Source organism: Cimex lectularius, unplaced genomic scaffold, assembly GCF_000648675.2.
Source record: "Cimex lectularius strain Harlan isolate CLEC.00 unplaced genomic scaffold, Clec_2.1 scaffold218, whole genome shotgun sequence".
NCBI lineage: Eukaryota > Metazoa > Arthropoda > Insecta > Hemiptera > Cimicidae > Cimex > Cimex lectularius.
In genome coordinates this window covers 391,684-403,965 of record NW_019392822.1, presented here as the reverse complement: position 1 = coordinate 403,965, position 12,282 = coordinate 391,684, and the positions used below count along the sequence as shown (strand labels likewise).

At 34.7% G+C, this 12,282-nt stretch overlaps 1 protein-coding gene across 3 annotated transcripts in view; it reads right to left on the bottom strand.

The window, feature by feature from the left end:
- LOC106673174 (prothoracicostatic peptide) overlaps window positions 1–12,282 on the bottom strand; it is a 103,762-nt gene that overhangs the window by 90,802 nt on the left and 678 nt on the right. The window lies entirely within an intron of this gene.

Sequence of the window (12,282 nt, the reverse complement as noted above, 5' to 3'; positions counted from 1 at the left end):
TGTCGTAGGAAAGCGTATCAGGGTATATCTTCAGGCCCGATCTCTCATCCGCAATTTGAAATTGAGAGTTTATTGTACGATTGAAAGGCCAATGGTACTTTATGGCTGTGAAATGTGGACGATGACGTGCGCCGACGAAGATTTTTTGAGGCGTTTTGAAAGAATAATGCTCCGGAAGATCTTTGGCGCAATTTGCATAGATGGTCGCTGACGAATTCGTACAAACGGGGAGTTGAACGTTTTGTACCAGAAACCAGATATGGTAGCCTCAGGAAGATTGGCCACATGGATTGGTGCAGATTGGACTTCACGGGCTGTAGCGCGGAGGTATAGCAGTAATGACTTAAAGCATCGGAAACGCTCAATCTTTTATAGGGTAATCAAGGAATAATTAAAAACTTTTGTTAAAAAACAAGACCTGATACATCCAAGATGACCCGTGTTAAGTTAACACTTTTTAAATTCAAATTAGACCTTTTTAATTTCAAGTTAACCCTTTTTACTTAAAAATTAACCTTTTTTTAATTTCAAGTTAACCCGTGTTAATATCAAGTTAACTCTTTTTAAACTCAAATTGGCCCACTTTAATATCACGTTAACCCTTTTTGATTTCAAACTAACCTTTTCTAATTTCATGTTGACCTAAAGGATCAGAAAAGGCCAACATTTTATTAGGTAGTCAAGGGATTATCAAAAATATTTCTTAAAGAACAAGACTTGATTCACTGAAGATGACGCCACCACACGCATCCCATCCTTCAAGTCCTAATAAATTGGACTAGACTTGACACCCTGAATATGGCGAGAAGACGAAACGCGTGCCAGGGTTCTCTTAACCAGTGCAGTGCTGAGTATTAGTTTGTGGCCAGAAAAAAAAAAACCGTTTGTAATATGTATAGCTTTTTCCGTCAAGTTAACCCTTTTTAACTTCAAATTAACATTGTTTAATTTCAGGTTAACCCTTTTTAATTTCAAACTATTTCAAACTAACCTTTTTAATTTCAAGTTAACCCTTTTTAATTTCAAATTAACCTTTTTACTTTCAAGTTGACCTAAAGGATCGGAAAAAACCAAACTTTCATTAGGTATTGAAGGGATTATTATTATTTGTTAAAAAACAAGACTTGATGCACGGAAGATGATGCCACTACTCGCATCCCATCCTTCACGGTCTTATAAATTGGACTAGACTTGACACATTGAAGATGGCGAGAAGACGAAACGCGACAGCCAGGGTTCTCTTAACCCGTGTAGTGTTGGAGTGTCAGTTTGTGGCAAGAAAAAATGTATGTAAAAAAATTGAGATTTATACATACCTAGATATTTTTGACGGATAGTGTATCATTTATAGGTTTAAATTGTATTTGATACCTTGGAGAATATCTTGTAGAGCAATTAATGGTTTACTCGTTAAATACCATTCGTATAATCGGTTTAGTCTTGTTTATCGTTTAGTCTTGTTTAACGGTTTCATTAAGAATGAAATTATTTCCTTAGCTGCAGCTGTTCAATTCACCGATATAGCTGTAAGGATCTTTTCAATCGGTAAACAAATACGAAATAATAATAATAATAATAATAATACGCTAGCTTAAATCTTAATTTTTTTAAAATCTGATATCGCTTATTTATGGTTGGTTATGTGGTATTTATTTGAACCGCTTTATCTCAGAAAGTTGAGGTTTTTTTAACGGCTCCAGTGAATTATCCTCGACCTCATTAAAACAATATTTCAGATTTGTCTGTTATTCCAGTATCGGCCGAACCTTTTGCAAGATCCTAAAGGACTCTTCGTCAAGGGTAAAAGAGACCCCTAATAAATGAGAAAATTCATCAAACACCGGCCTAGGCCACGCAATTCAACTTTTCCGATAATTTACCTCCACCTCTTTTCAAATTAGTTCATTTTCCCGTAAAAGTTTTAAATAATTAATTCTGATACTCATGTTTAAAAATGATTTATCTCTCTGATGACTCAAATCTTCTTAGGTCCAGCTTTTCCAAGTAGACTTATTTCTTATCAAAGGGAACGGGACTAAACAAAACATGAAATTATTTATTTCACTTCCTTTTTCATTTTAACGGCCCACACTCCTAAATTTCAAAACGCCGGTTGTGACGCAAAAACTTTTTTAAATTAATATTCTATTTGTAGCCTGTACATATCAACATAAACCTAATGTGTTTTTTTTTCTGGCAACAACACCGACACTTCAGCCCTGCACCTGAAGAACATATTATGTTAAGAAGAACCCGAGCGGTTATCAGTATGAGAGATTAAGGGGCTATATTTCGAAGTCATCGTCGTTTTTGGCTTCATCGCGGGTTATCACAAAGGAAAAGTGTGCATAAATCTTGGGCAGTATGGCTAGGATGGATCGAAAACATAATGTGGTACTTTTTGAAGCGGGATCGGATCACCTAAGACAAAATGTAATGTTGAGGTCATTGAGGATTGTGATGAAAGTAAAATAGTTAATAGCTTTGACATCATCTAAGGACTTTTGATTGAAAGGAATGGATGCGCACTATATTGGATGGCTTAGCGAAACCCACTCCGTATGTCCAAAGTTCCTCTGTCCAGGTTAAGTCTTATATATCTGACTTGAGTGGAAGTCTCTTTAACTATGGTCTGCACTGCACCCGGAGAACACAGATCAGAAGAAACCGGACTGGGACTCAATATGAGGGATTAAGGGGAGAGATTTCAAGCTAATCGTAGTTTAAGGCGCCGTCCCGTGTTCTCAAGGAGGGAGGGAAAGTGTGCGTAAATCTTGCGTAAATATGATTAGGGTGGATCAAAAACTTCATGGAACTTTGGAAGCGGGATCAGATCACCTAAGACAAAAGTAATGTTGATGTCATTGTGGATTGTGACGAAAGTAACGTAGTGAATAGCTTTCACTTCTTCCTATGAAAGGATTATGTCCTCAGTATGTCCAAAATGATTGAAGTGATCTCTTATATAGACTGCCGCCATGATTTTACCGTGTTAAGCACAAATTCGAGACTATTATCAGAAGGGGAAATGCGTCTGAGAGAAAAAAAAAACAAAATAGATAGGCGTAACCAAACGATCCGAGACGTATTAGGTATTATTGAAAACATTGTTTAAAAAATAAACACGATCCAAGACACTGAAGATGACTAGAAGCCGAAACGCATCCGGCATACCGAGATGATTAATACGGATCAAATTACCTTAAAATTGAGGATATAAAGAAAGGTCAGTTTAATTAAAATTAAAATTGAAAAATAAATTAAGGATCTCATAAATTGTAGGTACCTTGAATATAACTCTAATCTCTCTGATCTTATTAAATTAATATTTAATTGATTTTGCTTGCCGAACGTGTTACATCACCGCAAAACGCTCTTAACCGCTTTTATTCCGTGTGTTTCTCTTACGGTGGTACTGCAATGATTTTGAATAAATCGATCATCATTAATTCCCAACGCTTATCGATCACAGAAAAAAAGACGCAAATCTTTTTTTTTTACAAAAACACCAACGACCTTTAACGAGAGGGACCAGGGAGTCGATAAAGCTGTAAAATGACAACAGTTTCCAAAATTATCATAATCAGTGTTTAAAAAAATATTGCCGGCAAAAAGGGCATAAATCAGCATAATTTCTGTGCATAAATACATTTATGTTAAGGAAATTACTAAAATTGAATGAAAGTAATAAATGTCAGGCAAAGAGGATATCATTATAATTATATAATGGGAGTGATATTAGCTGTAGTTATAAATCAAATATCTACAGATCTGCTTTGACCGTCAAAACTCAACACTTTGGACATAGAACTATGTGATATCCAATCTTTCCTGTCAAAAGTCTTCGGAGAAATTTTCAAAGCTCATTACTTACTACGGCTTTACTACCACCCACTTCCACGATGACTTCAGCAGCGTGGCACGGTGGCCAGCTTGGTGACCAATGCATTGGCCTGTCATGTCCCGTAGAGTAGAGAGGCCATAAGGTACGGCGGGTGGTGGATGGAAAAATAAAGAAGGGGTAGGGCATTAGAGCAATAAAAAACCACGCTCACTACCCATATGTGTATATGTGTGTGTGTGTGTGTGTGTGTGTGTGTGTGTGTGTGTGTGTGTGTGTGTGTGTGTGTGTAGACGGGGGATGTACAACATCCCTTAGACCTGTCGATCCAGGTTACTTAGTATTATGTATGCATGAGCGTGATAGGCGAGTGAGTCATCGAATAACTCTAAATCCACGGCGGCTACCTAACTTTTACATGGCTTGAAAGATTCTCTGTATGAATGTATTTATTAACTATTTCAATTAATTAATATGGTCAATTAGACCACTAAACATAAATTGATTAATGTATTTATTAACTATTATTATTATAATTTTTATGCAAGGTTTTGATCGAAATGAAAAGGTTAGTGCCACGAGCGGGATTCGAATTCCCACCACTTGAGCTATTGTGACTTCGATCCACTCGGACACCAATTCCCCAACTCAACCTACAACCTTTCGAATTTTTCTTCCTTTTTTCGCAATTTTTCAATGGCAATTCAGTGTCCGAGTGGATCGAAGAAACGATAGCTTTGTTGGTTTGGATGTTAGGGCCTTTTCGAATTTTGAAAAATGGCAAAAAAGAAGGAAAATTCGAAAGGTGTAAGTTGAGATGGGGAGTATGTGTCCGGGAGGATCGAAGTCACGATAGGTCAAGTGGTTAGAACAGCGGCTTATTGAGCCGAAGGTCGAATCCCGCTCGTGACACTAACTTTTTCATTTCAACCAAAACCATACATAAAAAGATTAATTAATTGAAAGAAGTAATTTGGTCAATCAAACCACTAAATATAATGGTATTTATTAACGTAAATGATGGGAGGACATTTAGGTAATGAACAACAACGAATAATTATGTACGGGGTGTACGTTTTAGATGGTCCGGCTGAATTTCTCTTGAACCAATAACGCTAAAATAAAAAAATATGCCTTTAATATTTTTTAGTCGTGTTTCAAATTTTTAGCTTTTTTTTGGCGAAAAATTATACAGGGTATCTCAGGCCCAGTTCAAATTAAAAAATTCAAATACGACTCTATACATCCTGAGTCATCATTTTAAAGGTTTGTTAACGCTGAACACCATGGTGCAATCGGATTTTAAATGGGTCAAAAAATGGCAGTTATGGCTAAAAGAAACCGGCAAAGTAATTTCGGCAAACAGCTGACTATTTGACTGTTTTTCAATTAATAATCCTTTTCAAGTAAAGTCTTCGTTGAGACGAAAAAGTTAAGTGTCTCGAGCGCAATTCGAACCCCGACCTTTGGCTCAATAGACCGCTGTTCTAACCACTGTTCTAGTCGTACTTTGTGGCTCAAGTGGTTAGGGCAACGGCGTATTGACCCGAAGGTCGTAGGGTTCGAATCCCCCTCTTGACACTAACTTTTTCATCTCAACCAAGACTTTTTTTTTTGGCTTCTTCCAAAGGAAATCTGTCATTACAGTTCAACCAAGACTTTGGATAAAAAGTAAAATTAATTGAAATAATTAAATAGGGCAATTATTGTCACAGTTACAGAGGTGGTCCAAAGATAGAAGGAAGGGCAATTTGTTCTTTTCAAACAAATATTTTCAGTATGCAAACCATGAAATATTAGACCTTATTACCGCCGAAGTTGTAATTTTTGAGTATCTAGTATCGGGAGACATCAGAACTTTCACATCATAAGAGTACTGAAGATTAAGTGTATACAACAAAACTAAATCCATGTTGGCCCCTAAATGCAGTAATATAGTGTGGAGTACCAGATGGCAATGTGAATAACTTTCTTATAAAAAGTGCACTTTTTCTATTGTTTGGAATCAATGATATCCTCACATTTGTCAGCCATAACACAGAAATGCACGACATATCGCATTCGGCAAAACCCTATCGTGTATAAATATATCTAGCAAAAGCAATATGTGTACTCACAAAAATATGTTAAATAACACTTTATTATATATATATATATATATATATGTGTGTGTGTGTGTGTGTGTGTGTGTGCGCGCGCGCGCGCGTGTGTGTGTTATAAGGTTAATGTGTAAAAGTAGTTATGTACGTAATGTTGAATTAGGAACACAAAGCCACGTGTGGAAGGGTTGAAAAAAAAAAGAACCAATGAAATGTAAAAAATATTGCGAATCCGCATGGCATCTCTTAATAGTTAATATCTATCGATTATAGTTAGTTAATAATTCTTATCCATCTGCGGAGAGACAGGGCGTTTTGATTTCACCTGTGTCGTTGCAGGTCGTAATTTAAACTGACAGTGAAATATGGTGAAAGACAACTCCACGAGATTGAAGAAAGTGGCCGACTTGTTCTCACCCCGGTCCACAACTCTTTAATTATTTTAACGAAAAATCCCCCCACCGTGATGCTAGGTAGAACAATATTAGACACGTGTCCGAGCTTATTGTCCATGGGCCCCAGGAGCCGAGAAAAAAAATTGAAATTTTTTAAATATTTCGTTCAGGTCTTTGTTGATCATGTATTGTATAATAACGTTATTATATACCAGTCGATTTTTTTAAAACCTAGAATAGGAAAATAGGATTGTCCTATGTCGGTCTATGCAAACAGTGTTTAGATATTGATAAGTGAGAACAATAGGTCAAACAAGTGAAAGAACGTAAACTCGCTAAACGTTTTAAAAATTTAAATTTATTAATAATACATTTTTTGTCTTTTTTGTGCATGTATATCAATGTTATTATATATCAGTTGATTTACTATTTATATAGAATAAGAAAATGATAAGCAGAATTTGATTAAATGAGATTGGATATATAAAAAGGTTAACGAACTAAAATCGCTTTCAGTAAAGTAAGGCAAAAATATTTATTTTTGAAAAATCCCATTTGGATTTGTTTTAAGCACCCTGTAAAACGGTTAAATAAGGCTTTTAATCGCAAATAAAAAATAGATATTTTTGTACTAGAGTTACCAGGCAATTTTTATGTCTTGAATGGTTGTACCATATAAAAATTCAAAACTCCTCTGGATTTTATCCAAATTCAATTTAATTACAACAGTTAAAAAGCTGGACTGATATAATTTAAGTCTATATCAACCGATTTTAGATTTTAATAAATGAGCAAAATAAGAATGAAATCAACGAAAATTACCCAACCTTTTTAAAATTTTAAATTGTTTACAATTTCTTTTCAATTAATTAATCTTTAAGTAAGGTCTTGGTTGAGATAAAAAAGTCAGTGTCACGAGCGGGATTCGAACCCACGACCCTCGGCTAAATACGCCGCTGCTCTACCACTTGAGCTGTCGTGACGTCGATCCTCTCGGACACCAACTCCCCATCTCAACCTACAACCGTTCGAATTTTCCCTCCTTTTTGCCATTATTCAAATGTCGTGTAATCTGTTTGATTCTCGGCTACAAATGAATTGGCCACGGAGAGATTCAGTGAAGTATACTTCATTTTGCTTATTAAATCGATTAGGTTTCGTGGTCCGATTGACCAAATAAACTATTTTCAATTAATTAATCTTTAAGTAAGGTATTGGTTGAGATAAAAAAAGGAAAAATGCCAAAAAGGACGGAAAATTCAAAAGGTGGTGCTGAGATGGGAAATTGGTGTCCGAGTGGATCGAGTGGTAGAGCAGCGGTGTATATAGCCGAGGGTCCTGGGTTCGAAACCCGCTCGTAACACTGGCTTTTTTATATGTTATTTATAGATGAGATGATTTATAATAACATAGATTATAGTTTATATGTCTATATGTTATTATAGATCAGCTGATTTGTTTTCTTGTTTGGTAACCCAGGAAAAGAAAATAGTATGTAGGATTGTGTTAAACAAGTCCAAACAATAAAAAGGTACAAAAGCCCAATTCGTTTTAAGCATAACATAAAGCCCTTACATATGAATTTTTATGACTCGATATTCCGCCAATGACCCTCTCACAATATTCACGCTAATAAATACATTCACTTTCGACACAAGCTAGTTGTTGTATACATACTATTATTACTATATATATGCAATAGATCAACACCGTTTCCTCCAAGAATCAATCGGAACGGGGGCCCAAACACTCGCAGCCGTGTTCAAGCACAAATAAACGAATATAAACTTTGTTTTTGAAAAAAAAAAATTCGCTATCTTGCTCAGACGCTACATAGACAGGATTGTATCAAATGAAATGAGATGTGTAAAAAATTACAAAAATCAAGTCTCTTAGTAAAGTTAGCCCCAAAAAAATTGTTTTCTTGTTTTTATACATGTAAAAACTCCTTCAATACAAATTTTTATAGTTAACAAAAATGCTGACTTTTTTTTAGGTAGATCGGCCTGGAGTCAATTTCTTATTTCTTAAGTATCTGACGTCTGGGGTTCTACTTAAAAATTCATAACTCGCCTTGATTTTATCAAAATTCAAGGGTATTACAACCGTTGGTATGCTGGATATATTGCCTTTGGACCGATGTCATCAACTATTGGTTTTTACGCCATAAGAAATTATGATGAAGTCAACAGGAATGCCTGTAACGTTTAATTTTATGTATCAGGTTCTGGTTTCCCCACGACCAGGTTTAGCCAATACGCATAGATTAAAAGGTGCTAAGTTCCTATAAACTTTTCAATGGAGCGGTGGAGTCTTTTCAAAGTTATCATCATTTTTTTATTGTCAAAAAAAATGGGAGGCGAAAAATTATGGTAGGATTTATTTTTAAATTCCCAAAAATTTGTATTAACGAATTTTTCAGTAGCTGAAAAACGACAATCAACTTTGCTTAAAAAATTTTTTTAATCTACTTTTCTTTCCCACTTGCAAACTTGCAAATCCACCGGATTAGAAACCTATAAACTCCACGTTAATCAATTTGGCCTTCGTAAATAAATAAGAATTGGAGATATATTATGAAATGAAAACTTTTGAGAAGTTTTCGTTGATTTCATCCTTACCTTTTTTCACTAATAATGACAAAAAATCGAAACATTTCTCAAAAAGATATGAGATCCTATATGTCGAAATGAGAGAAATATGTCGAATGTATTTTGCAAAAGTTATATGGGAAATGATCGAAAAAATTTATTTCACTTTTGTTGCATTTGGACGTACACCTTTAGTAAGATTAATCGGAATTGGTCCAGTATTTCAGCAGAAGACGCGGAATAATCGAAAAACCAAAAGAACGAAACAGATAAGCCCGAGCCACGAAATTTCTGTGTAGGACAAAACAGTATTTTTGACATATTAAAGTGTAAATTGAATATTTCATCTTTTCATTAAATCAAAGACAAAATTTCAGCCTTGATGGATTTTTTTCAAGAAGACAGGATACCATTTAGTTCAAAATCTGAGATATATCTCGGCCCGAGAATAATCCAAGAGGGACTCACCATTTCTGCAGGGTGCTAAATCTAGACGTAGACGCAACTTAGGGCCCAAGTCCGTCGGAGTCACCCGCTAACAACTTGGCTATTGTTCTCGGAATTGAGAATTCTAGGGTAAATCAATAAGGCTTGCACAACATAATAAGAAAATTATTAATTTCCAGAAAGAAAAGAGGAGAGGTAACGTAAAAGAGGTGTTTGGTAAGAGAGTAAAACTGAAAAAGTGAGGTATTATTGTAAATTGAATATTTCTTCTTTTTGTTTTGTCGAGGACAAAGTTTCAATCTTGGTAGATTTCCGCATGAAAACAGGACATCCTTCATACAAAATCAGAGAAATATTTCAAATGTGATGTGGAAGATGTGCATTGGAAACTGTAGAAAAACGAGGGTTTTTTCCACTTTTGGTGTCGATAAAACAGTATTTGGCACAAAAAATTGAAAATTGATTATTTTATCTTCTTGTTAATTGGTGGACAAAGCAGTATTTTTGACGTAACAAAGTGTAAATTCAATATTTCATCTTCTTGTTAGGTAGAGGACAAAGTTTCAACCTTAACAGATTTTCCCAAGAAAGAGGACATCCTTTATATCAAATCAGAGAAATATTTCAAATATAATTTGGAATATTTACATTGGAAATGGTAGAAAAATTTTTTTTTCGACTTTTCTTCCCTTTTGACGCACACCTTTTGGAAGATTGTTTTAAGATTCGTCCAGGATTTCAACAGAAGACACGGAATATTTGACAAAAACAAAATGACCGGACAAGAACAAGGCAGACGAGCCAGAGTCGCGGCCTTTCTGAGAAGGATAAAACAATATGTTGAAATGTGTGGCGATTAGTGACCGTTAGTCGATAATTATTCTGAAATCGTGAGATTCTCGCGTTCTGGTGTGATCTAGGTTTCAGAAAAACATTTTCTTTATCGTGCCAACGTTTCGATCTTTATTGAGATCATCTTCAGGACCTGGGATTACGCAGAAAACAAACACTTTGAGTGAGTAGAAATACTTTGATTGAATTTAAAAAAAATATATATTTTTTTTTGCATTGTATAAATTCACTTTTTTACACATCCTAAATGTATTTGTTAAATTTAAACAATGTTTGTAAATCCCAGGCCCTGAAGATGATCTCAATAAAGATCGAAACGTTGGCACGATAAAGAAAATGTTTTTCTGAAACCTACATCACACCAGACCGCATCTCACGATTTCCGAATAACAATATGTTGACTTAAAAAAATGAAAATTGTCTATTTCCTCTTATTGTTGAATGGAGGTCAAAGCAGTACTTTTGATATAAAAAAGTGAAAATTGAATATTTCAACTTCTTGTTAAGTCGTGGACAAAGCAGTATTTTTGACATATCAAAGTGTGAATTGAATATTTCATCATTTTGTAATGTCGAGGACAAAGTTTTAGTCTTGGCAGATTTTCCCAAGCATACCTTTAAACTTTATATCAAAATCAGAGATAAATCTCAATTGTGTTTTGGAAAATTTGCATTGGAAACGTTTAAAAAAATAGGGGGTGCTGTAGCGAAATATTCTTTTTTTTCTACGTTTGTTGCCTTTTGACACACCTGTCAAGAACGAGGCAGACAAGCCCGAGTCGCGGACTTTCTGAGAAGGACAAACCAGAATTTTGACATGAAAAAGTGAAAATTGAATATTTCATATTCTTGTTAATGGTGGACAAAGCAGTATTTTTGACTTATCAAAGTGTAAATTGAATATTCCATCTTTTTGTTATGTCTAGGACAAAGTTTCAATCTTGTAGTTTTTTCCAAGTAAACAGGGCATCCTTTATATCAAATCAGAAAATTTTTCAAATGTATTTTGAAAGGAAATAGTAGAAAAAAATTTGTTTTCTACTTTTGTTGCCTTTTGACGCGCACCTTTCATAAGATTGTTTTTCGATCGGTTCATGATTTCAACAGGAGAAGCGGAATATTTGATAAGAACAAAATAACTGGTCCAGACCGAGGCAGACAAGCGCGAGTCACGGAATTTCTGAATATGATAAAAAGTATTTTGACATAAAAAAGTGAAAATTGTATATTTTATCTTTTTGTTAAGTGGAGGACAAAGCAGTATTCTTCACATAAAAAAGTATAAATTGAATATTTCATTTTTTTCTTATGTCGATGACAAAGTTTCAGTCTTGATAGATTTTCTTCAAACAGTCCATTATATCAAAATTTATATCAAAATCATAGATATAGCCCAAATGCATTTTAGAAATTATGCCTTGCAAATGGTAGAAAAATGTTCTTTTTCTACTTTTCTTGCCTTCTGACTCACACTTTCGGGAAGATTGTTTTTCGATTGGTCCATGATTTCAACAGAAGAAGCGGAATATTTGACAAGAACAAAATAACTGGTCCAGACCGAGGCAGACAAGCGCGAGTCACGGAATTTCTGAATATGATAAAAAGTATTTTGACATAAAAAAGTGAAAATTGTATATTTTATCTTTTTGTTAAGTGGAGGACAAAGCAGTATTCTTCACATAAAAAAGTATAAATTGAATATTTCATCTTTCTGTTATGTCGAGGACAAGTTCAGTCTAGGTAGATTTTCCCAAGAAAACATTACATCATTTAAATCAAATGAGAGCATTATTTCAAATATGTTTTGGAAGAATTGCATTGGAAGTGGAAGACAAAATGTTATTTCTACTTTTGTTGTCTTTTGACGCACGACTTACGGAAGATCGTTTTCTGATGGCCCATGATTTCAGCAGAAGAAGCGAAATATTTGCCAAATACAAAAGAACCGGTCAAGATCGTTCAACATCTTGGTAGACAACGTCCCGGAATTTCTGAGTACGAGAAAACGATATTTTTGAACATTACTTTTTTCTTGTCCAACCCCATCAGAGTGTCAT